Below are 25,035 nucleotides of genomic sequence, written 5' to 3' on the forward strand. Positions count from 1 at the left end.
TTTAATCACTATTTCAAGAGGGAACAAAGTGAACTTACCAAACCTTACAGGACTAGAACATTTCAGAGCTCTGGCAAGACACTTTTAAACTAAATCCTTGTCAGCAGGTCTAAAAAGCTTTCACCAGTTGATGGAAGACTCAGTGGACTTCATGAAATAAGCTAGCAGCCCTAGTCCTTTAAATCACATTTTCCTTATCACAGAAGCTACCATCACTGGCAACTCTCCACAGATCAAGTGGCCATGGAGAGTACAAATCTAACAGCTACACATTATGCCCTCATGAGCTACAGGAGCCAGCACTTTCCTTTCTCACAAGCAGACATGACCTGGCACTTCTGCTTCCTGCCCCACACAAAAAATTTGTACATCTGCTTAACTCCAACAGATCTTGTCTATACAAGTATAAAGTCAAATGAGACTCATTTTGGAAGAAAAGAAGCAACTAAAACATAAACACTGGATTTCTGCAGAAATACAGTCCTCTTTTTGAACACTGATAATTGTCTTGACATTTAATTTCTTTTAGGTAGTGTCAAGCTGCATTTTGCGAAGGAAACAATATCATGAGCCATGTGCATTCTCCAAATCCCAGATCTAGAGTCCCCCAGTGATCTGTATGCCTTCAGTGGAGAGCAGATCTGTCTCAGGACTGTGGATATGAAGGCAGGATAGAAGGGCCTCACTCATGAACTGACATTCTGATTGTGCTGGTTTTGCATTAATCGATATTTGGTGAGGAGGGAAGAAGCCAGTCATGGAAGTGATTTTCTAAGAGAAGCTGCTAACAGTTTCCTCTGTGCCCGACAAAACCAAACAGTAACTAGTTTTGAATATTGACACTTTGTTAAACCACTAGAAAGCTGAACACGCCTCTGCGAACACACTATTAAAGACGAACAAAGCCCGTGAAAAAGCTCTCTTCCGGCTCTGGAGAAAGACCTTCCCCGCTCCCAGCCCGCTGGCGGCTGTGGGAGGGGAGGCCGCGGGGCCTGGGCCAAGGCATGGCCGGCCGCGCTGCTGACATCCTGCCCGCACGGCATGGCGCGGCTGAGGCCAGGGCGGCCCTGCAGCCCCGCAGGGAGCGGCCCTGCGGCTGGAATTGAACACAGCAGGGCCCGGGACCGGCCGTGCGGCCGATCCTGACACAGCCCCAGTGCGGCCTGAAAATCCATCACCTCGACTGCTTCGGCCGGCAGGGATCACATCACCATCAGCAGGCCCCAGACGAGATACTAACTCTTTCAATGCTTAAATAAGGTTTTCAGACCTTCAATCCTCCCTCGAGTGAGAGAAAAGGACAGAGTCAAGACACGTATAGGAACAACATGAAGACACCAATGTCAATGAAGAAAGAGTCAAGTCCCAGATGGAAGGAGAATGAGGAGATGCCTTAAGTTTGGGCTGAAATCCTCTTGTAAGGCTACAGAGAAGAATGTAATTGATACATCAGACTTTTTCCTTATAACTCATTGAAAAGTATGGGGAGATGAAACATTCAAAGATATGAGCAAAGGCATCTATGCTAAAGCAAGCAGATGTTGAAGTAGCTGTGACCGCATGAGAAGTTTGAACAGAGAGAGAGAGAAGAGTGATGAAGACCCTCTGCCCCCAGGGAAAAAGAAGACCTCTGTTCCCAGAGATGATGATGATCTCAGAGATAGATAAAGAGAACCTTTGCTCTTGAACGGCTCATCTCTAAAATAGTACCCCATAAGTAGGCATGGCCCATAAATGCAGCTGTGGGAAAGCTGTGAAAGATGGGAGGGATTTCACGATTGCAGATTCCTGGGCAGCTGCTATTACTGGAAATTAAAAGCTACAAGAGAACTGTTTTTGTGGAGAAGTCTCCATGGCTTGGCAAGAGAAACTCCTCTCCCTAAATGAGCTGAAGAAAGACTATTCTAGAAGTAGTTCTAGAACAGAACTGACTTAGAAGTCCCAAGTTTTGTCTCTTTCTCACTGTCAGTGAGAAAGAAAAGAGGGTGTGTGGAGGGGGAGAAGTGTTCTAAAGGTTTTATTTTGATTCTTATTATTCTTTCTTTTAGTTACTGTTAGTACAGTTTTCTTTATACCCTTTTAAAGTTTTGAGCCTGTTTTGCCTTCCTCCTAATCCTAACTCACAGCAAGAAATGAGTAAGTATATTCTAGTAGGTGCACTAACACTTGGCCAGCACTGAACCATCACATTAACTGGTGCATTGGCCAGGAAACCTTAAATTGGTGAACCAAAACCACTACACTGATCTACACAAGACAAACCACCAGAGGACTAGTGGCCTGGATGGGCGCTAGTGTAGCAGAGGTGCAATTAAGTCTAGAGTCCAGAACTAAATCCCCAAATCTCCCAAATCAAGGTCTAGCGCCTTGGCCACTTCTCTGCCGAACACCAGGATTTCCCTTCTTCCAGCACAGTAGCTGTAACTAGAAAAACAGTATTGATCCCGATTATGTTAAGATTAGGCTAGATAAAGAGCGGCTGTGGACAAGTGCAAGCTATTTTTGTCCTGCTGCTAGAGATCTAATTGGACATAAAATCCCCAGAAGGCAGTGGAAACAGGCAGTGAATAAAGAACCAAAAGTAATGTCCATTCTGTGACCTAAAGTCACACTAAGCTTGCAAAACACAAAGGAACACAGCTGGCATTCCCATCAGTAAAACTTTCAAGCAGTCAAAAAACTTAAGACATCTACTGGAGCTCTAGGAAAGAGGGGAAACTGCCACCTGAACAATGACAATTTTATACAAATAACAGCGCCAATCTTTTAAAGTAATCTTTTAACCCAAAGAGCTTGAAATAGGTTGCAAAACGGTGCCATAAAAAGCATTAGCAGCACAGAGCTCAATCCACTCACCTAAGGCCACAAGCAAGCAGAAGCAGAGATTAGAATGAAACCATCAGATCCCACACATCCGTCTCCTGGCTTAAGCACTGTTGGAGTCTGTAGCAGACACAACTAGTGCAGGATCAGCAGTGGAGGTGTGAGCTTTGGACCTACGCGGTCTTGCCTGGGACACAGGATCGTTATCACTGGAGGCACACAGACACTAAAAGCTGGTCTTTCATAATCTCCCCACAGAGGACATTTCTCTCCCTTCTGCCAAATGCATAAGGAACACAAAATTTTCTATTCCATCTGAAGAGCTCTTCAGTGAGAAGTGCCTTCCTCTTCAAAATCACCCAGGTCACATCACAGAGTTTACATCAACTCCTTGTTCCTAGCAATGTGATTGGAGAGCTTCTGGGTCAGCAGACAAGAATTTAATTAGGGTGACAAACAACAATATTTTAGTGGCAGGTCTTGGCAAGATCTTGTACTGGTTTACTTCCCACACTGACTACCTGGCCTTGGGTAAGGTAGTAAACAGATTCCAGTCTTGTTCTCCAGTGCTTACTAATATTGAAGGCAACTGGTAAATGACTTTCAACATGGCCATCCAGTTGAATTTGTTTTCCCTCCTTGAGAAGCGTGTAAAGTTTGGTAAAACCAGCATTTAAAGGATAATGCCAAAATACCAGGAAGCTGATGAAGCAGTCTCATGGATTACCTCTAGCAACCAGCCACCTCTGGTCAAAGACACACATCCCCCCACTCATCTACAGAACCCTTATGGCAGCATGCACACAGCTACAAAACGCCAAATAAATAATTTCACAATGTTATTTAAGGGGGCTCCAACCTCACAGAATATTGGAGACAGCCAATGGAAAAGGACTCCTTTCAGCACAGGCCAACAGTAAAATACTTATTCACAACCTGCTTGAACTTCTGCTATGAAAACTAGTGACAGAACCCAAGCCCAGTATTAGGTTCTACTTGCTGCCCTAGGTACTACACAGAGAAGCAAGCCTCAGTCTTGCTCTGAAATGACTCAAGGGCAATACAATGTCATGTCAGGAACAGAAATCTGACTTCCCAACTCTTTAAGCAAAATGGCAAGGGGCTTCTAAAGTTATTTAGCCTTGGCATGAGAACTGAGCAAACAAGGATTTCATAAGTCAGTATATTATGTGGTGGGTTCTTCTGAATGCTCCACTATGAACAGATGAGCAGATGACAATTTTGAAAGACTTGGCCCAAAATTAACACAATGAACACTGACATTCCTGGTCCTAAACTGTTCAGAGTATCTAACTTGCCGCTCTTGTCAAAGTCAAACTCCTAGGATATATTTCTGAGACACTCATGGGCCTATCCTTACCAATCAGAAAAAAAATCACACGGGACACTTTGTCACAGAGGAAAACACTAGCTTACAAACTGCTCCGTAATAAAGACTGGACTACATTTTTCAGAGTCCTCAGTGCCTCCTTAAAACATTAATGCACATGCACATTTTCAAAAATGGCTGCTGCTTTACAACCTTCCCTTGTGACACAACATGCAAAGTAATTTTAAAAAACTTGTCACAGGTCAGCAATATCTGCCTACCAGAATGACCACAACAACTGGTTCTCATTACTTCTAGCATGCTTATAGAGGGCTCATTAATGAAAACAAACAAAACTCCAATGCAATGAAAGATGTAAAGTTTGCATGCACCACAGCTGGACTTACCCTAAGGAATGCACATGCAAGGGACTGTGGCATGCACTTAGGCAAGAGAATTGCTTAAGTGTCAAGTATAATACGCAAGATGAAGTGCAGTCATCTATTTTACAAAAAAAAACCCCAGCTTCCACTAGAAGATTGTGAAATACGTGAAGCATTTCAACTTCCAACATTACACTGAGCGTCCCCTACTTTGCCCATGGAAGAAAAAAAAAAAGACAAGAATCTAGTCCATTCTTTGGCAAAAACAAACACAAAATGTGATTTGCTTTATCACGGCCAATGTCCAAAACTCCATAGTCCATATTAGCAGATGATTTTCTTTTTTTTTTTCTTTTTTTTTTTTTGGCTCTCATAGAATGGATTTTTTTCTAGTGGAATGTAGAAATAATAGAACATCCTGCTAAAATAATAATTGCGACATTTGAGCTCAATTCATGCCATTAAGCTTTGATCTCTGATTGAGTATAGTATCATCAGCACACAGTCTGCAAAAAGCTGTGCTACACAGCCCCAGTCACTTTTCCCAGCTTTTGACACATCCTGTTGAAGGACAATATAACTGAAATTAGGAAAAAGGGGTAAAGAATTTCACATTACAAAAGGTACCTTTCTGCTTGGCAGCAGTCTCAAAGGGGAGAAGGAAGACACAACCTCCCCAAGAAAGCAGCTTTTTCCAGAAGAAATCCACATGCTCAGACAATGTTAGAACAGAAACACTTTCAACCACCACCCCTACACAGAACATTCTGGTCACTGCATCATTTACACTAATCAGACAGATACCTGGTTTTAAAAAGTGCAACAGTGACAGGTGCTCCATGATCCTACCGCAGAGTCACTGAAGCACCTGGCATGTTTCTGTCTACTGCTGAGCAAAGTTATGAAGCCTTGTGCCTTTGTCATCACAATCATAAGGACTTTTTTGGAAAGGAGTGACTTCTCCTATATCTTGCTTTTGGAACTTGCTGTTTATCTTCAGACAAGACAAGGACACCAACGGTGTTCAATACAAGATTAAACTGAAGTTTAAGTGTATGCTGGCCCTGTAACGTCAAAAGAAACTGTAGTATTATTTTTCTCTCCATCTTTGCCATTTGCGAACATCATGCCATAAACCAGCACGTGTTTTCAGTAACAGAGCAGAACACAACATGGCTTAAAGTGTAGAGAACATCACAGTGGTGCCTTTGAGATTCAGAGGCAAAAAGAATAAGCTGTCTGTTAAATTTGATATCTACACAACTGCACTGATATCTGTGGCACATCTGTAAGTAACAGCAAACAAAACAAAAATATCCCTGAAATATGCAGAAAAACATCAGCCAAAAAAAAGCCTCTAGCACAATGAAAGGAAATGACATTGACGAAAGAAAGCAATAAACTGGCAAAGTCAGTATTTAGCAGCCATTGTCAGATTGAGCAGAGTTGGGAGTCTGTAAAGCCTACAAGAAGACCTCGGCTCAGACATAGCTACCATCCAACTGCACTGATATGGGAGATGGTAATCCACTAAAGTGATAAAGAGATGCCCAAGTACTTTTGAAATCAGTGAGTGTCAGATGAACCTATGAAGAGAAATTAATTTATGATCAACCTTGGCAACCCATACAGACTTCAATAACCACTTATCTCTAAAGTTATTCATCGAAGAATATGAAAATAGCTGGCACACATGATAAGGCAGCCCACATACCTGCTGAGTCAGGTGTGGCACAGGGCAGTTAGCTCAGAGCACTGCCAAAAAGCATGTGACAATCTTCCCGTTTTGCCTGATCCACAGAGCAAACAGTTGTTACTCACAGTTTCTATTCTTCAGCTCCAGCTGCACACCCCCATCACTGAAGCTTCAATCCTTAGGGTGAGCATGGCAGTTAAAGTCATGCAAAGCAGGCTAATATATGCCTAATTCAACATCATGCACAGACATATCCAGGAAGGAAGGATGGCAGAATTTGTCCAAGTCCTAAACTCCACCTCTATAATTCAGAAATATTTTCAGGATGGAGCTCCATTAGTTTGCTCCTAAAGCTTCAAGGGACTAAACATAGAGCTGAAGAGCTCTGATCTACTAAATTTCAACCAAATGACTCCAAACAGCAGGTAAGTGCAGAAGTAGAATGAAGTGGAAAAAGCAATAGGCTTACAAGACAGCAAGGTGAGGAAAAATAAATTTTGCAAGTTTTTTATGGATATAGGATTCAAAACATACATTTTTTTACATTAACTTTAGAATATCCTTAATGGTGTTGAGTAAGTTCCACTGGAGCCAAAGCACACTGCAACAGACAACCCACTTTTGCAATTATATCTGGTTTTATATATATGAAGGTAATTGGGAGAATAGATGTAGAGATGAATATTAAGAGTATGTCACAAGAACACGGAATGCAGCTCTGGGAGACATGGCTGGCAATCAGAAGAATGACAAAAATTATCTGGAAAAAATAAAATCTGTAGAAATATGAAAACTGATGGCAAACCGGTGATTGTATTAGTTTGCTAAAAGAAAGAACCAAGTCCAGATCTCTCCAAACACAGCAGAAAACCTCTTATTGCTTACTTTAGCATGAATATTTAAATATAGCTTTGAGAGAGATGGGAAGCAAAGCAGTAAGAACTGCTAGGCAACCCATGCAGATTTAATAGGGTAAAGAATAATTAAAATATCTAAAATACCTTAAAACAAATAAATGTAATAAAAAGCATTTTCCCTTTGGCCGAATAAAAATACAAATGCAGGATCCATTCAATTCAATTCATTAAATAAGAAGATCGCGTTCAGAGGAAGAGTAGATTTTGAACTTTGGTTCCTGTACTAGTATCACAAATAAATATCCATGTATCTGCGTTCAGAAAAGCTCGGTTCTGCTTTATTGTTTGGATGAGGGAAGTTTTGGGTTTTTTTAAACCACTTAGGTTTGGTCCTAACTGTTTCTATTGGCAGTCATGGCCAAACTCCTGTTGCAGGAACACAATTAAAATAACAGGAAGAGAAAAAAAGCCACCAATGCATCCCCAGAATATCATTAATATAGCTCTCAAAGAACATTTATGATAACTTATTTGTTTCTTTTTAAGGCACAAAAATTCAACTGCAAAAACAGGTATATCTTAAAAACATTGGACTTAAACCCAGCTTGCTGGAACTAGCAACAGAGCATGAAGTCTCCAAAAAAAGATGTGTTACCTGCTGAATATGAGAAAATACACACTTTGACTTCTACCATAAAGAGTATAAACTTTGGTCATGCCATTACTAGAGCAATAGTGAAAGTAGATAAGAGGAAACAGTCAAGTCATCACAAGAAGGGCAGAGGTGCTGGGATCCAAATTTTCCTGGTCCCTAACCTTGCTCTTGTCACCTACATCACCAAAACTGCTGCTCCGCGACCATCCACGTGGCTTAATTTTGACCTTTATTAATTTAACAAGTACTATGCTAATGAACATTAGCTGCATGGCTTGCTTGCTCCCAGGAACAACCACTAATTTGGAAACAGACTAGTAAATGGCAAGTTGTCTCAGAGAGTCAAGCAAGTAAAGTGCTAACAGGTTTTGGCCACCTGCCTTCCACACAACCCTGCCTGCTATTTGCTAAAAAGGAGACCAGATCCCCAGAATGATCTCTGAATGGTGTGGTAAAAGGCTCAACCTTAATTCTTTCACAAAGAACTATCTAGCTATCTAGCCCAAGCCAGAACAATCTTAGAAAGGCTCTTTGCTCTCCATTTTTTGTCCAACTCCAAACACTCTCTAACAAAGTCAGCATAACGCAAGCCAATCCCATTGCATTAGGCAGAGCTCTGCTAAGCAACACTCCTCCAGAAAAATAACAGAAGAGGAAAAAGGTCAGCTTGTATGTGGATACTTATGGCATTCAAACTGACATGCATTTTTAATACCTATGATCAAGCTTTTTTGCTAATAACCCATGAATAAAGATCTGAATGCTCCCATTTTTCCTACAGTGTTAGCCTGTTGTGCCAGGAAAGCTGTATCAACAGTTTTCCATCCTACTCTGTCTCTCTCTTGGTCCTTGAAGCAAGCAAAAATACTTTTTCTTCCCATCAAAAATGCTAAAAAAGACAGGACTAGCTTTGCTTCCAAGTATTTTAAAGAAAGGGAACAGGGTACTTTAGGTACTCCATTCAGTAGTTTTAGTCATGGTATTTCTTCTGAATTATCTGTATTACTTTTGTAATAAACACAAGCAAGGCATGCAGCTACAGAATGAGACATTTTAACTTTTGGGTTTTTCTGTGGTGATCATCTTTTAAACACTAGAAGCAGAGTCTTACCATGGTATTTTTTATCTACACTCTTAGTAGCAGCAACTGCAGATGTGCATGCTCATTAACTACACTGAAAGAGTTTCTAGCATTGAGAATCAAATCCTTAGCTGGCATAAATATGAAATAATCTTAAGAGTCAATTTCTTCCATGTCAGACCTGAAGAAAGCAGGCAGAGTCACTAGCAGCCTCAGATAATCAAGGAAAATCTATCTGATACATAAAGTGTCTTACTAAACATAGTAAACTCTGACTCTAGCTCCTCTCACAGGAGTCATCAAGAATAACCAGCAAAAGAGAACCATGATAATGTTTGGTCAGCCACAGCCTCTGGACTTATTTCAGGATTTGGTGTGCTGCCCAGCCTAGAAGACCTACATAAACACTGAGGGTGCCTGCTTCAAGGCTACTCAAACCTTGAAGTTTGGGTCCCTCTCTGCTCCCTTCTGTCATCATCTTTGTGCTGGCACCAGTGCTCACAAAGCCATGAGAAGACTCTGAACACAGGATGCTGGGGTGAAAAAAACCAGAACCACCATGCAAAAAGAGGAGGGTTTGTTTTCAATTACTTGCCCTGGGTTGGTGAACTCCAGTGCCTGCACAAAAGATGAAACAGACAGAGAGAGAAAAGAATAGGTAGACCAGGAGAAATGAAGTAGGTCCATTACTAACTCACTAGCAACCTTCAATTACACTGGATTAAAGTTCTGGAGAAACCACACCCTAAGAAATACTGTGCCTACATGGTGCAATGCACATAATAAACACTAGCAGAGCTGATCGTATTTGGCCACAGATGGATGAGTTCAGTACCAATCCTCCTTCTGAGCCTCCCAGAACTGTCTTCGTGGGTCTAACTCTGCCAGGTGAACTCAATGGTGAGAGAACAGCCTTGCAGAAATGTAGGCAAGAGAAGACTTCCTTCCTGAAATGTGTGTATTACACTTGACTAACAGGTGAGAATGCTTCAACACAGAATCCACACAGAAGATCTGCTCTTACTTTGTTTAAGTCACTAAGGCTTATTCCTGAATGATATATTACAAATTTGGTACCAGATCAACTAAGTGTCTAATCACACCAATACAGCACTGAGCAATGTTTGAGTTAGAAAAAAATTAGCATTACAAAAAAAGTTTGCTAGCAGCTGCCTACAGCACACTGATTTATAAATATGCCTCAGCCTCTGTGCAAGAAGAGATCATTACAAAACTTTCAACATGCTTGCACTGCTATGTGGCTCTGTCCAGAGGAAATTTGGAACTAATATCCAAAAGATTACCATGACTCCTAGAAACATTAAAATCTTATATATAACTGCACCCAAGGTGTTTATGTCATGTAACTATTATATGGCAACATGTTCTTCAGCAACAACTTATTGGGGGAAAGTTACTGTAAATAATTTTGGGCTAGCTGCTGCATTATTACACTCTACTGAAAAATTACAGCAAATTGTGATTTTTCATAGCCCAGAGACCAGCTAGTGATGCCTTCAGAATACTTACAATGAGCTAAAAAACCATTATATTTTATTATTTAATGCTAAATATTCTCAATTGGTTCAACTTAAATTATACTACATAACACATGCGTTTCATGCTGCCAAACTTAATAGCCCCATCTTTTTTGTTAAGGGTTGACTTCTAATTTTCACCATAATCAGCCCTACTAATTTATGATTACAAGAAACAATGTGCTTCATGTCCTGAGTAAAGGCATCAAGCTCCTGCCCATACCAGATACAGACTGTGTCATACAATTCACTCTTACATAAATTAAAATTCAAATGTGCACAATGACGACCCACCAACATCATTTTTATCTGTTACATCAGTAAAACACTGCAGAGTCCCAAGTACTACCCATTTAGCTTAATATTCTACTGTGTCATCACAGAATCACACATTGATTTGAGGAAAGTTGTCAGCATATGTTGCCATTCTCACTTGTAAGGGAGTCAAGCTGTGCCACCAAGCACAAAAAGCATTTGCACTGAATGTTTACTACCATGACCCCCTTTCAAAACTGAGCAAGACTGCTCCATTACAATAGCCTTTCGACAGCAGGCTTGACCATCTGTTGTTAATGGAACATCCCCAAGACCCGGCTCTTCTCCGCAACACAAGGACCAACTCATTTTCAAAGCTGAAAATAAATTTTAATGTATTAATCCATAGCAGTAATTTTCAAAAACGTTCAACTCATTTTAGGCTTTAATCTAGAAGATGTTTACACCCCTCTGGCTTCACCGAGGTCTATTCCAACACACTTGAAATCAACTTTGATCCTTTAAGTATGTTTTTGTACAGCCTTTAAAATCTCCCAGGCCAACAACTTGGGGGAAAGGGGGCACTTCTGGTTAAAACTAGGAAAAAGTAGGGTTTAATAAGGACTTTTAATTTAGAATCCGAGTATCTTTCCAGACAGGTTTCAAGCATCTGGGCTGCTGTGGAGTTCATCTTCTGTAACAACAGCCTGATGATAGGTTGCAGTGTAGCACTCCAGACTTCACAACAGTCTAGCACGCAGGAGTACGATTTGTTGCATACAACTGAGCCTCCTGCCCATCACAAAGGCAACCACATCGATTTTTTATTTTTACACTCCCCCCCATCCCAAGGCTCTCCCTTTATCCCACCCCCGCGACTTTACAGGATTCACGTAGGAGTGAAGGGGATGAAAACCCTCCCGTTATCTTCCAGCACCCACCGGGGCCGGGAGAGGCAGCGGTAAGGTGAGCCACCCTCCGTGAGCGCTGCCAAGTCAGAGTCGCCTCGCTCAGGATAAGCTAAAATAAAATAACTATTTTTTAAAAAATAAGCACACACAACCACGCCCCACACATACACACAAACACTATCAGCCCCTCTCCGATGCACCGCTACGCGGTAAACTCTCCGAGCCGCGCTGACGACAGTCTCGGCACAGAGAGAGGCACCACGTCGGAAGACGAAAACCCCAAAGCAGTAAGAAAATAAACAGACAAAACCCCAAAACAATAACAAAGCACACCCCCACTCATTTGTTTTCCCTCTAGCTTTGCGCCGCCCGTTCCAGGCGGAGAGGGGACAAGTGGGGAGCCTCCTCGACAGCTGCCCGGGATGCGTCCTTCCCCCCGCCGCCTACCTCCCCGGCCGGCAGCCGCCGTCGGTCCCGAGGGGAGCCGCCGCCTGCTCCGCGCCGCGATCCCCTCCGGCTCCGCTCCCGGCCCCGACGCCGGCCCCGCTGCCGCTACCGGGCGCCCCCGCCCCGCAGGGCCTTTTATAGGGGCGGCGCGGAGCTACCCATGGCGGGCCAGCCCGCCCCTTCCACGGCCGGGGCCGCCCAGCACACTGCTTTTCTCCTCCCTCCGGGGTCTACTTGCTGTCTCCTTTTCTCTTTTCTGTTTGCTTTTTCCTTCCTTCTTTTTCTCCTCTCCTGTCCTCCGCGGATCCCCCCCGCCCCCACCCTTTTTTTTTTTTTCTTTTCCCTCGGCGGCGGGCTGCTATTGGGAAGGTGGAGGAGTGCGCGGCGTTTTGCATGTGGGCGTGCACACTGCAGCCAAAAACAAGCTGCGAGGATGCCTATGTCCGCCCCGGCGCCGTTCAGCGGGACGGCGCTCCGTGCGCTACCCGCACTCGCTGCTTTTTGTGAAACTCCGCGCTCCCAGGTGCGTCGAGAAGCATCCCAGCCCCTCGCGTTGCCTCCCGCGCAGGCCTCCCGAGCGTCTCTTCCCGGGGACTGTGGGAAGAAAGAGCAGAAACCCGGGCAAGGAGTTACCTGCAAAGTGAGTGTGCTCCAGCCCCCACGTCTCCAGGCCTGCACCGCTCCCCGCATCTCCCGAGCTGAGCCGGTACAAACTGGACACAGATCCGTCCTCAGCTCTACAGCTGCGGAGGTACTGAGTGTACCAGGAGTGTTAGCCTGAAAGGAATCAATCAATGATAAACAGCTTCAACAGGACCAGACGCCCTGTACTCCATTATCGCAATAAAAAGGCAAGGAAGTGTGAAAGATAACACTTGGATAGATAGGGACAAATGAGGATGAATTCAGTTGTGTCATTTTATGGAGGAATTTACAACTATTCACAAACTTTATAAAAACAAATCTCAATTTATTTTTAACAGTTCACCGTGAGCAAGCTGACTTGCTCCAAATACAAAATCCATGAATACTGATAGTGTGTTTTGTTTACCAGAGAAATGGCCTGGTCTTAGCAATATTGTCTGGTTGCTGAAGGTGTCCTCCGACATGAAGTCCTCCCGTAGAAACCACCCATCATGCAAACCCTTCCAAATTTTTTGCTTGTTACATATCAGGAGCCCTGTAAAATCATGCAGTGCAATTTGTGAAAGTATAGCAGTGCATTTTCAAGGCATAAAATGCTCTGTGAATGAAAACAAGTAATGTACAAAAGGCAGGCAACTCTAAATTATGATTCCCTCTACAGACATAATGCACTGCCATTTCTCTTCTGCAGTGAAGTGGTTGATGTTTTCGTTCATGCTGTTAATGCTTTGCCTTATTGTGAGCAATCTGGATGACACATGGTTACTGAGGGAACCGTATCTTCAGGTTTCCTGGCTTTTATTTCCATGCTCAGAATACCACAATGGTATTTTTTCAAGTGGCACAGAAATACAAATACCTGAAAGCAAATTCCAAAGAGCTCAGGCAGATTGTAATCTGACATAATGCATTGGAGAATCATAGATAGCAGTGAATATTCCAATTAATAATGCAGACCCTTCTACACTGAATAAAAGATGACACATTCATTTTCACTGTGACCCTAGCTCCTTCCCTCAGTACCTGTGTGTTAACATCTCACAAATGGGCTAAGGGCAGGGCAAAAGAAACAAGTTCCTGATTCTGATCATGGTTTCCCCAGTGTAGCTGCTACATAATGTCACTGACTTCAACAGATTCTTTCTGATTGTACCTTCACCTGGTGGTAAAACTGAAATAAAAACAAGGACTTTATTTAGCGTATAAATGCAGCTGTGTGTTTTTCACCATATGCTAGAGCTTTGCATTTTACACATTTCCAAATATTGCTGGATTGTAATTTTGAATTCTAAAACAAAGAATTTCTGCATGGTTAGTCAGAACACAGGGAGAAAGAGCACATTTAGTTTACAATCAACAAAGCATTATGCCTCATCCCACAAAAAGAGGAGTTTGAAAGAGAGGTTATATTGGATGGAATTTTTTAAAGAATTAGTGATTTAGCTTCAGTGGAAACAGCTCTGTCAATACTGAAGAGCTGACAATTGCTCTGCTAGTGATGTCTATTTAAACCTAGGTTCCTCTAAGGAAAGTGTGAATTCCCAAAATTCTGGGAGTTGGTGCCAGCAGTTAAAACATTTGAACAACATTTTCCAATATGACAGCTAATATACAGCTGTTTATGAGAAGTGAACAGAGCATTTGCTTTATTTTATTCTGTTAAAATACCTGTAGGATGGTGAAAAATCTCTTGCACCACTGGATATCATTTCCCCAGTTTAGCTTCTTGTGCCATGGCAGTGATGTGAGGTCAGTGGGGGACAAGCATTGACAAATGGTACAGGAAGGATGAGAGGCTGTACAAAGTCAGTAGCCACACTGCAAATAGTTTCTAAGAATAACTATTCTTACGTTTGAGAGTTTGAGATCTCAGGGCAGACGAGCACATGTGACTCCTATAGATTTCTTGAAGACATTTGTACCTCCCAACTCTTTCATGCACAGCAAATATTCTGGCTTCTGTCTCCTGTGGAAGGTATGATAGGTCTTTGCAGATAAAGCAGTCTCACATGGGACTTCCTGCTTAATTTAATTTATTGATGGCTAACACAAAATTTCAACTACTGATTCAGATACAGAGAGGAAAAAGGCAGAGATAAACATCCTTCCTTCGCAAGATCAAGTTAAGGACCTCTCCTACCCCTTTCTGGTCTTGACATCCCTTGCTTTCAATAGGTGTTACAATCAGTCCCTTTGCCCCAATTCTTTCTTTGAGGCACTGGGCAATGTGGATAGTTGGGATCAGTGTGTAATGGTTCTTTCTGCTGTTGCTTGCTTCTTACTCATTTTCCTCCACTGCTTCTTGCCTTACTATTCCACTGTTTCACAGTGAGTCCTCTGTGTGCCACAGTTCCCTACAGTGTCTCCTTTCTTTGGCATGGTGCGGCTCTGTCCAAGACGGTGTCTCTTCCTTCCATGTGTCTCCTCCACTTTCTCCATCTCACTGATACCACATTTTCTCTAGCGTCTCCTGACCTAGGGGCCGCTCTTTTTTTAAATATGTTTGAGCAGAAGTGCCATGTGCTGCTTTCACCTAGCTGAGGTTTTGGCATGCAGTGGATTGTTTCCATCCCTTTCAAAATGGCTGACAGCTGCTGTCACAGAGGAGTCCATGGCCTCTTCTCTTGCAACTTCCAATACTAAAGGCCTGCCAGTTATGCCCAATATGCAGTTCACATGACATGCACTTTCAGATAAGACCTGATCCTTTGTATTTTTCCAAATGTTAGTCCTCTCCCATTCTCTCATTACATTGGCTTTGAACAAGCAGCCCCCAGCAGGGTCCAAGGCTGGGTGGAAGAGAGGGCTGCAGACCAGCAAAGGAGCTGCAAGCGGCACCAGTTACTGAGAGGTCAGAGGACATGTAAATTGCTGTTCATGGAAAAGACATTATATAGTGGAATGAAGGGGTGGAACTGAAAATAGGAAAACACGCTGTGTTCTCACAGGAGGAAGTGAGGAGGAAGTTGTTTCTTTGTACTTGTAACTTCTACAAGGCAAAACACAACACTGTTAACTCTGAAAGATTGATGTTTCCTAATGTCAGGATACTATAGAAGACTGCTTAGACAAGCACACCAAGAAATGTCTTGGTATAAACCAAAGTTTTCTATGATAGGTTTCAGCAATAAAAAAAGCCACAGTTTAATAGTTGTCAGTTCTTAAGATATTTCATCTGGAAAACCAAGTTCTTTTTAGTCCTAGATGATCTAGTTTGGACTAAATTAAAGAAGTAGAAAAGACAGCAGATCAGTAATACTTCCATTTTAAAAAATTACTTTTCAAAGAACTTTGCTCACCTCTTTTTTTACTTGGCATTCTTATTGCAGAAACATAACTTTAAGATTCCTCACTCTTATCTTGGGACACACACTGAAGATTATTTTAATTTTATTTTTTTTAAATTATTTTAAGCATCTGTTCTGTCTTGGTTTACTTTTCCTTGATTTGAAATATCTGAGTCATAGAATGGTGACAGCTTTTGTAAGGTCTTCCTGGAAAGAGCTTCCTAACTTTTAGAAAGAATTGCATTGTTATTACTTTATAGCAACCTAGGCTCTCCCTGAACATCCTAGCTTCAATTTATATTACCTAGCATGGGAGTTTTAGTCACTCCAGCCTGGTTTACAGCCCAGTGAGGAGTACAAGTGGCTACAACATGCTGTTTACTGCAGCCTTCCACATACACTTTTCTTCTCTTCCTATTTACAGAAGAAAGTAGGTAAGAGAGTTGCTGTTTAGTTATTGCACCTGCAAAGAAACAGAAGGTTTAAGTACATCCTTTGCTGTGCCCTGCAGTGGGGAAGCTTTGAAGTGCTTATCTGTGCCATGTGAAGAAGTGAATCTGGGAAGTTGCTGCCTCCCAATCAAAGAATATTGCAGGCCTGTCCCAGTGCCTGACAGGGACAAAAGAGCTTGTGCTCATCCTCTCGATCTTTCAAGATAAACATAGGCTTCAAACTGGCAGCACAGCATTAATAAGATGGTTCTAAGTCCTTTAAATAAAATATAAATATATTGTAGCTCAGATATGAGCAAGCCACAATTTAAGCAGTTACTAGAAACATTTTTTAATGTTATCTTTTGTTTAAATACAGGTGATTTAAAAGCAATTTCTCATATGTGTTAGTTTCCAGATGACTGATGTTGTTTTAGGAAGAGAGACCATTATCACAAGCATTGCTTTGTAATTTATCACAAACACTTAACATTAATAGGAGTAAATTTACATCTGCAGTTAGCTATATAAAGTAGGGTGCTGCGAAGCTCACTGTTAACAAAATTACTGCTTTTTAGATTTAAAATATACATACAGCTAAATACTTAGGTGGTAAAAATTCCTTGACTTTGACAGAAATAAACTGATTTTCCCAACCGTGGACCTAACCTATAATTTGAGAAGCAAGGAAAATATGTAGAATTGCCAATTAAAATACTGGAAGTTTGTAATAGGTAGCAATTTTAATTTGATATGAAGTTTCTGGTCTTCTCAGATTCTCCAGGTGTATACTTCATAACAGCATGCAGCATGAAAGTATTTTTAATGTTTTACCCTTCCTCTGTGTAATTGTCTATCCTCTAAAAATTAGCCCAAAATAGGACTCCTGTGGAAATATTTCAGTGTGCGTTATATATGCATTGCCAGAGAGGGGTATGGGGATATGCTGGCCTGTGTGAGCCAGGGTTTCTATGCCAGCCACGGGACTGAATGGACAGCTATGCAGAATGTTAAAGTTCAATGTGAAATGCTTCAAAAATTCTCCACTTCATCTCCCATTATAAATTTATATGCTATTAACATCATCAGTGCATGCAACAAGGAAGAAAAAATTCATCACAAAACAGAAATTAAGCCTAATAGATATAGAACCTGATCAAATGCAAAGAAAGCCAAATAAAAAGATGCAATCCTTTCATCCAGCCTCAGTTTAGGTACTGATGGGTGAATCTTCATGGGTCATCCAGGATATAAACTTCATCAAATTAAGCCCCTAAGATGTAAATTACAATGGTCAATTACCAAAACTTCCTTGAGGTCAGCAAAATGTAATACCACATCAGCTGCATTACTTTAGTTTCTTAAACGTAAACCTATTTAAAAAGAAACTCAAAAATTGCCTGTTTAATGTCCTTCATCAGTTGTTATGGAACTCAATGCAACTTTTTCCTGAAAATGACTCCCACATTGAGTTTGTTACTACAAAAGTTTCAGCCTATTATATGAACAGCATAGATTCAAGTAGCCCAATTAAGTCAGTGGAGATATGCACCTGGGATTTTGACTGCATGTGCTGGCTGTAGACTTAAATGGAGATAAAATTAGTCCCTGATTAACAGAACTTCTTTCACCCACAGCTTTTGAGCTGCAGGCAGCAACATTCAGTGCAAGGGGATAAGTTTTAGGAAATGATGTTTCTCCTTCACTAGATAATGACATTCCAGAAGGGAAGAAAATGCACCATCATGTGTTCAAAACCAGCCTGTGAACCAGAAGGAAAGACAGGACAGAACTAGTCTTTAAGCGTACTGCTTGCTTCAGCACCAGCATGACCAGAGGCCATGAGGGAAAGTGTGCTGTCCCTCACCTCTGGTCTTAAAAGTTACACTCAGAGTAAGCCATCCTCAGGCCCTGGAAGGTTTTTACCTAGTCTTCCTGCAATACACAGGCCAATGAGCCTCATGGCCTCCACACGAGCAAAGCTGTGCTTTTAGGCTCTCCAGCAACTTTCCCAGCTCACACTGTATCCCTCTTCAGGCTGGAAGAGTACTTCAGACATTCTGACAGCAACTCGCACAATTGCAGAATAAGTCGGCCCCACTGGAAGGTTGGAAGGGTTGGAAGGCCCCACTGGATGTCAGCTAGTCCAGCCTCTCTTGCTCCAGCAGGGTCCCCTCAAGCCTGTCATTCAGAAATGTCTGCAGATGACTTCTGAATACCTTGACTAAAGGACTCTGCACCTTCTCTGTACAGCCTGTGCCTGTGTTTAAAAGAAGGGAGGATAAAGGTCTCTTGTCTAGCATAAACTACAGTGCCCTCAAAGAAGGAGTCACCCTTTCTTGCTGTTGGCAAAACCATATCCTCCTCTTCTCCCATCTCCTTGCCTCTACTGAGCTCATGAGTACTCTTCATTACTGAGCTTTTCTGAGTCCGTTCTTACAAGCAAGGATTTGCTTTCCAGGAGGCAAGAAACACCTCCTTTATACTTCCTTTTTACACAGAAAGGACTGAGGTTTTGCCTCTGTTCTTTTTACACACCTGGAGAAACATGGTCAGAAAGGGAGCCTTAGGGGTGTTACCTCAAATCTTGAGTTTCCTCAAACATCAAGAATAACCCATAATGCAGGATAAAAGATCTCTCTTCAAACCCAAATTTTTCCAGAGCTGCTTAGAATTGCCAGTTCTAGAACTCCACACTTAGAGGCCTTCAGTCTGCTCTGTAGAGCCTAATATTTTTTCCTCTTGATTGCCTTTCCAACTTGATTGCCCAGATTGGGGTTTGCTTGTATGTATGTTGTACATAAAAAATCAGGCAGCTTTTGAGTTCTGACACCTCTTACATTTTGTCCCTTGAAATATCTACACTTTCTGAATATTTCCAGCACTTGTATTAAGGCAGTCAGCTTGACCTCTACATTTTTTAGCTGCTTGCAGGCATCTGGGGCTGGATCTTGGGTGTAGGTATCTTGCTCTGGAGACACAGTCCTGTTCTTGTCTTCAGGACGAGCCAGTTCCTGCTTCTGCTCATTTTGCCATTACATGGACAACAGGTATCTCTCTCTGTGTCTGTTAACTATCACTCTAGCATCTTCAGCAAAAGGACAAAATCAAATTTAATGTTCCCTAGTGCACCCTCACCCCTCCCATCCATTACTGTGGCATCTCATGAGGTATTGGGAGAGACTAATGCTCTTGCTGCCTTTAACCTGCCCCCAGTGTAGAGTCTATGCAGCCTAGTCAAGTTATGAACAAACTTCCAGGGGATTCGATGGACTCACAATCTATCATGGCTTTCCACAGAGGCCCCAGTGCCTAAGCTATATCCTTTACATTCTTAGTCTGTTTCCCTCTTTATACCATGATGTGCCCAAGTTAAATACTGCCTTGTGATTGTCCAGCATCCAGACTCACTGACTTAAGAATGCAGATCCTGCCCCTCCTTCGGAAGATGTTCTTCCTGTTTCTCTCCATCTTAGAAGACCTCCTTCTCACTTTGGTGCTTCTGCTTCAGCTTATTCTCACCTGCCCCTGTTTGGAGAAGGACAAAACAATCAACCTCCATTTCCGGGTCCTCCTGTCTTTACACAGTCATTCTCTCCTGCTGCATATGCTCCTGGGCATGCTAGACAGACCTTCCACAAAGAGTAATAATTCTGAGGTTTCTTATTTCTCATATCAGCCATTTCCTCCATTTCTTAAGCATCCGAGTATCACTCATAATTGTACAGGATTTAGCTATCTTTACTGACTCTGCTACCTTAAAAGGAAAAAAATAATCTGATCTTTTTTCCCCCCAAGTCAGGATCTACTAGATCAGGGCTCTCTCAGGCAGCCATTAAAATATTTTCTTTTTCTTAGAAAAGCAATGTTTTCAGCATTATTCTCATCAGAATTACAGAGGAATGAGATACCTGTCTACTTTTTCTTGATAGCTGTAAAAACTTGTTCACTTTCTTCTTGCGTGTTCGGGGAAGAATTTTATTACAATTTCTGTATTCTGTGATGTCTGTCCAAGCTGCTTCCTGAGCTGCTCAGCAGTATTGACATTTATATATTTCTAAAAGTGTTTATGATCAGGCGCAACCTTTTTGACTAAGACATCCAGGACTTCTCTTTAGTGGTGGGTAATCTACTGAATCAGGGAAGGAATTTGCCAGGAAGAAATTTGCAGTGAAAATGATTCCTAGCAATCAGCCAAAAACTATTAGTTTTCAAAGGAGATATATAAAAGAACGGAGGGAATGAGAAAACTGGGTTTATAATGTTAAAAGGAGGGGATGCAGACTGTACAGAAAGATGCAATACAAGTTTTATTTGTGTAGTATCATATAAAAGTCTCCCAAGATCAGCCATAAGATAAACATGCATTCTAAGTTTTGGCATATTTTACTTTCTTTATTAATATCAATGAAATATTACCGGGACAAATTTTTGGAATCTAAGTGCCACTAACACTGTTAACTCATAAGAAGCTATGATCAAGGAAACTGTATTTGAAACCTATACAATCTAATTACTGTAAAAACATCTTTTTCCATTAGTGCCCTTAAAACTTTATGTCATATGTTGTGCTAATCTTAGAGAGATATGGAGTTAATACAGCTTTGTATGACTTTAAATATAACTTCAGTGTTCACACACATATTTAAGACATGGTTGCAATCACTTTTAGAAATTCGTTAGTTGGGCTTAATGCCTCTTCCACTCTTGCAGGATTCTATTCCCTCTAACCATACACTCTTCTGATTAAATGGGTGTTACTTGAGTAGTTTAACTTCAGATACAGATGTTTTTCATAGAGTATCTTTCCTGTTGAATCAGGCCCAACTGGTTATTATTCGTTTTCTTTTCCGCATTCCATTACCACTTTTTTGGTCATAAAAAGACAAGAAGCTACATGGACTCCTGTAAATACAGAAGGGTTCTCATTTGCAATAAATGTTTCTCATCCACAAATGTCTTCTACAGAAGTTTAGACTCTTCTTCAGATTCATCCTGCTACTCATTGGGCTAAATGTGTTTCTCTCAGGATAGAGAAACACTGACTCTGAAAAGTAAAATAAGGCTGGATTTTAAATGCTGCCAAGTAATTTTAGTTGTCAATTAAGTGCTTGTCCGAATTTTTGCCACTTCAAAAAATCCATTCAAAGTTACAAGTTCAGAATTTCACTCTTGATCTTCAAGAATGCTTTGGAAATGTTTGAGTCTGGATATTCGGGTTTCATTTCCCTATGCTGTTTTCAGTTCCAGTTAAAGATTTCGTGAGCCTCTCACAGATCAGTACCCTTGAAGCTACCAACAATCACTAGAATTTCTTTGGGACACTCTAGAGTTACAGCTCTGGAGCCACAATGTCTCCTCTTCATCTTCTATACACTGTACTCAATTATTAGGGTGCTGTTCAAAGGTAATATTAATGATCCATTTATATACGTTCCAGCATATGTTATGAATAACTCCCTGATAGCAGAAAGCTTATGCAATATTCTTCCCTGTGCAATTACAGTTTAAACGTGAAAGCACGTAACACTGCATAACAATATGTGCCCATCATATACAATAAGATTGTATATGATGGTCTTATATACAATGTGATTTGTAGTGTATTACAGCTGGGAAATCTCAGGCCGCATGGATAGAACAAAGGTTGTAGAAATAACTGGGGACAGGTTTTTCTGTCCCTCAAACTAGCTGTGAAAGATGATAGATAGGTTTTCCAGCAAAGTAAGAATGAAAAAAAATGAAGAATTAAAATCTGCTGTCTACAAAATAATAAAAAAAGTTCTTACCCTAAATTCAGTTATAAAAGGACTCCATCTTCACCACCTGCTTTGTTCTTTCCTTCCACTGCCCTTGCTGCCATGGTTTCAATGGAATTTAAAACAAACAAGAAAATCTAGGAAGAGCTAGAAAGAACATGAGACAGCAAATGGGAAACACACTAAGAAGCACAAACTCTTCATTTTTTTATCAGCCACAGATCAGAGCTTTCAGAGAAAAATTGCTGTTGTTTTGTATCAGTTCTGTCTAATTAGCTTGTTGCATGTGGACACGTAGAAACAGTAGTGATTGGTGAATGCGGTGTGACCCTGCCTACACAAGAAAAAAGTCCTTCCAGAGGAAACAAAAAAGATTTTTTTTTTCAGGGTTTCTTTGGGTCATTTTTCAAGGAGAACTGATCATCCTCCATGCATTGAGCAGCTTAGCTATTTTGGTCCCAGTGCAGGTGTGTGTGTGAACAGCTGGATTATAGCTCTTCTTATAGACTGCCACTGTGAGAAATGGACTGCAACCCACCACAGAATAAGAGCAAGACACTGGAATCATTTATTTTGATGAATCTTTAATTCCTTCAATCAACCCATGGCAATGTTTCACCATTGTGCTCTGAGGAAATTTGGCTAACTATTCTATTAGAAAAAGGTTATGTTTAGTTGATCCTACTTTGGAAAAACAAGGCAGAAAAAAATTACTTCTTAAGGGACCTCCCCACCCTGTCTTTCTATGTTACTACCTCTGCAAAGGATCAGAGCATAACTATAAAGTACACCAGCACACTGTTATATCACAATCACACTCAGCTGCACACACTGCCACAAGGAAGCTGGAGGAGGTGTCAAACCAAGTATGGCATCATGGTTGGATGCCCTGTTCTCACAGGAAAATATACAGTAAAAAATCTAATTATGCTATAACTGCTTGCAGGGGGACCAGCAGTCAGGAGTTTTGTGTCACCTCCTCCTTTTGCACAGTATCTACAACCCTGGAAACGTCAGAGTAAATCTACTGCTTACAGTCACTGTTATCAAAGCTTTATGCAAGCCACTGTGTTTCAGGTTAAAATTTTCCAGCAGTACAGGATTTACTGGCTCCCCCACCAACTAGAACTGATTCTGGAGACTTGAATGATCCAGTGCTGTACATAGATGCTCTCCCTGTTTTGATAGTTGACCTGCCATGCACAAAAAACCAATTTGATGGATGGAATTCATCTAGTTGGTATTAGCAAGTAATAGAAGTTAGACATACCTCTTTGTCAATTCAATTCCATAGTTCTTGGCCACTTACAATTCTAGAGAATATCCTCACTGACCAATTTTCTGGCATGTGTCTAAGATTTGAGAACATGTAGTCTTGGATGCCTAAATTGTTCACTGAGGAAAACTGGAGAAGAAAAAGTAAGGCTGATTTTATGAAAAACAGCAACTGACCCTAAGATTAATTCACTTGGTTAGAGCATGGTGCAGTGGTAATAACAAAAAGATTTGTGGGTCCAATCCCCATATGGACCATTTACTTAGAAGAGTTGGACTTGATGATCCTTGTGGGTCCATTCCCTTCCAGCTCAGAATATTCTGTGAAGCAACCTCTAATTTTTAACCTGTGTCTTCAAACATACATTAGTAACATACATACAGTAGTAACATACATTGCACTAAACTACATATTCCCTTACATTCTGAGTTATCACAACTGCGTGAAAATCCTGCATACATTTACTTTATCTATACTTTACTGAGAATCTCAAAACCCTGGTTCTTCCAGCCTTTTTTCCTAGGACTGATTTGCATACATCCAGTTTTTGTATTTTTATCTTTTCACTTACAGTCCCTGGAACCCCCTAAGTGGATGGAAGCTGCCGGCAGCTAAGCTCTGACTTGCTGTTTGTATTCTGTGGAGTTTTGGCAGCAGTGGTACAGAGCAGATGGCAGGCTTTTCTCCATTCTTTAAGATACACTGACCGGCTTGGAGCTGTGGATGACCATGAAGCAGAGGCTGAGTGCAACCAGTATAGGAGAGGGGGGCTGCAAAGCAACACAAAAGTAACCCAACATTTGACACTTCACAAACCACTGTCACTCACTTCTGAGTCAAGTTCCTCCCTGCTGCTCTGGATAAGAGAAGTAATTCTGTGATATCGGTGGAGACTAGCTGCAGACAAAGTCAAGTTTTGCTAGCTGTGCATAAACACAAATAAATGACAGGACAAAAATCAGCCTTTATCTTTCCTACAAAACAAAGTTCAAGTTCAGTTGGTAAACCACTGGTAAACTTCGTATCAGCCTTTCATATATTCATGCATCAAAATGACAGTATTTTCCTCTAATTAGAAGTAACAATTTCATCAGCTCCAACACTACTATATGGGTGTGCATTAGAGAACCTGGGCCTCGCATACATGTGTTAAATGGAAAACATTTTCAAACTTTTCTGTCGTGCCAATCTAATTGAAAATCTTCCTTCTGCCATAGAAATGGCATCCAAATCCTGCATGCCTATGGCTGCAGGACAATATTAGCTATGATTAGAAATTCATCTCTCATAGCAAAGCTTGTGCTTCGAAAACTTTCACAAGCTTAATTAATTACACACATGTTTAAAGAGCCTTAAATGGATGACTCCTCATCTGTTGGTGTTATTGCAACTATTCAAATTACCTCGAGCACCCTGTTTTATCTCTTCTTTCTTTGACAAAACTGGTTTCTAAACCATCAAATCAATATTTATCTTGAGGAAAAATGTAGTACCAAAGGAAGTATCAACAAGCTTCCATGTGAACAGAGAAAGAATAACTAATGTGATTTATTGTTTAAGCCAGTTCAGCACTCACCCTCCCTTACACTTTCCTCGTACCTTTTTCCCTACAAAATGATCTTAATTTCTGCCTATATCCAGCCTGTAGAAACATCCCTCAC

General features: G+C 41.2%; 1 protein-coding gene across 1 annotated transcript in view; it reads right to left on the reverse strand.

The window, feature by feature from the left end:
- Positions 1-12,076, reverse strand: part of ABCA1 (ATP binding cassette subfamily A member 1) — a 93,561-nt gene extending 81,485 nt beyond the window's left edge. The window contains exon 1 of the mRNA XM_041470647.1: positions 11,977-12,076. The gene's annotated coding sequence lies outside the window, so the exon portion shown is untranslated. The remainder of the gene's footprint in view (positions 1-11,976) is intronic.
- Positions 12,077-25,035: the final 12,959 nt, after the last annotated feature.

Source organism: Pyrgilauda ruficollis, unplaced genomic scaffold (assembly GCF_017590135.1).
Source record: "Pyrgilauda ruficollis isolate IOZ18807 unplaced genomic scaffold, ASM1759013v1 scaffold106, whole genome shotgun sequence".
NCBI lineage: Eukaryota > Metazoa > Chordata > Aves > Passeriformes > Passeridae > Pyrgilauda > Pyrgilauda ruficollis.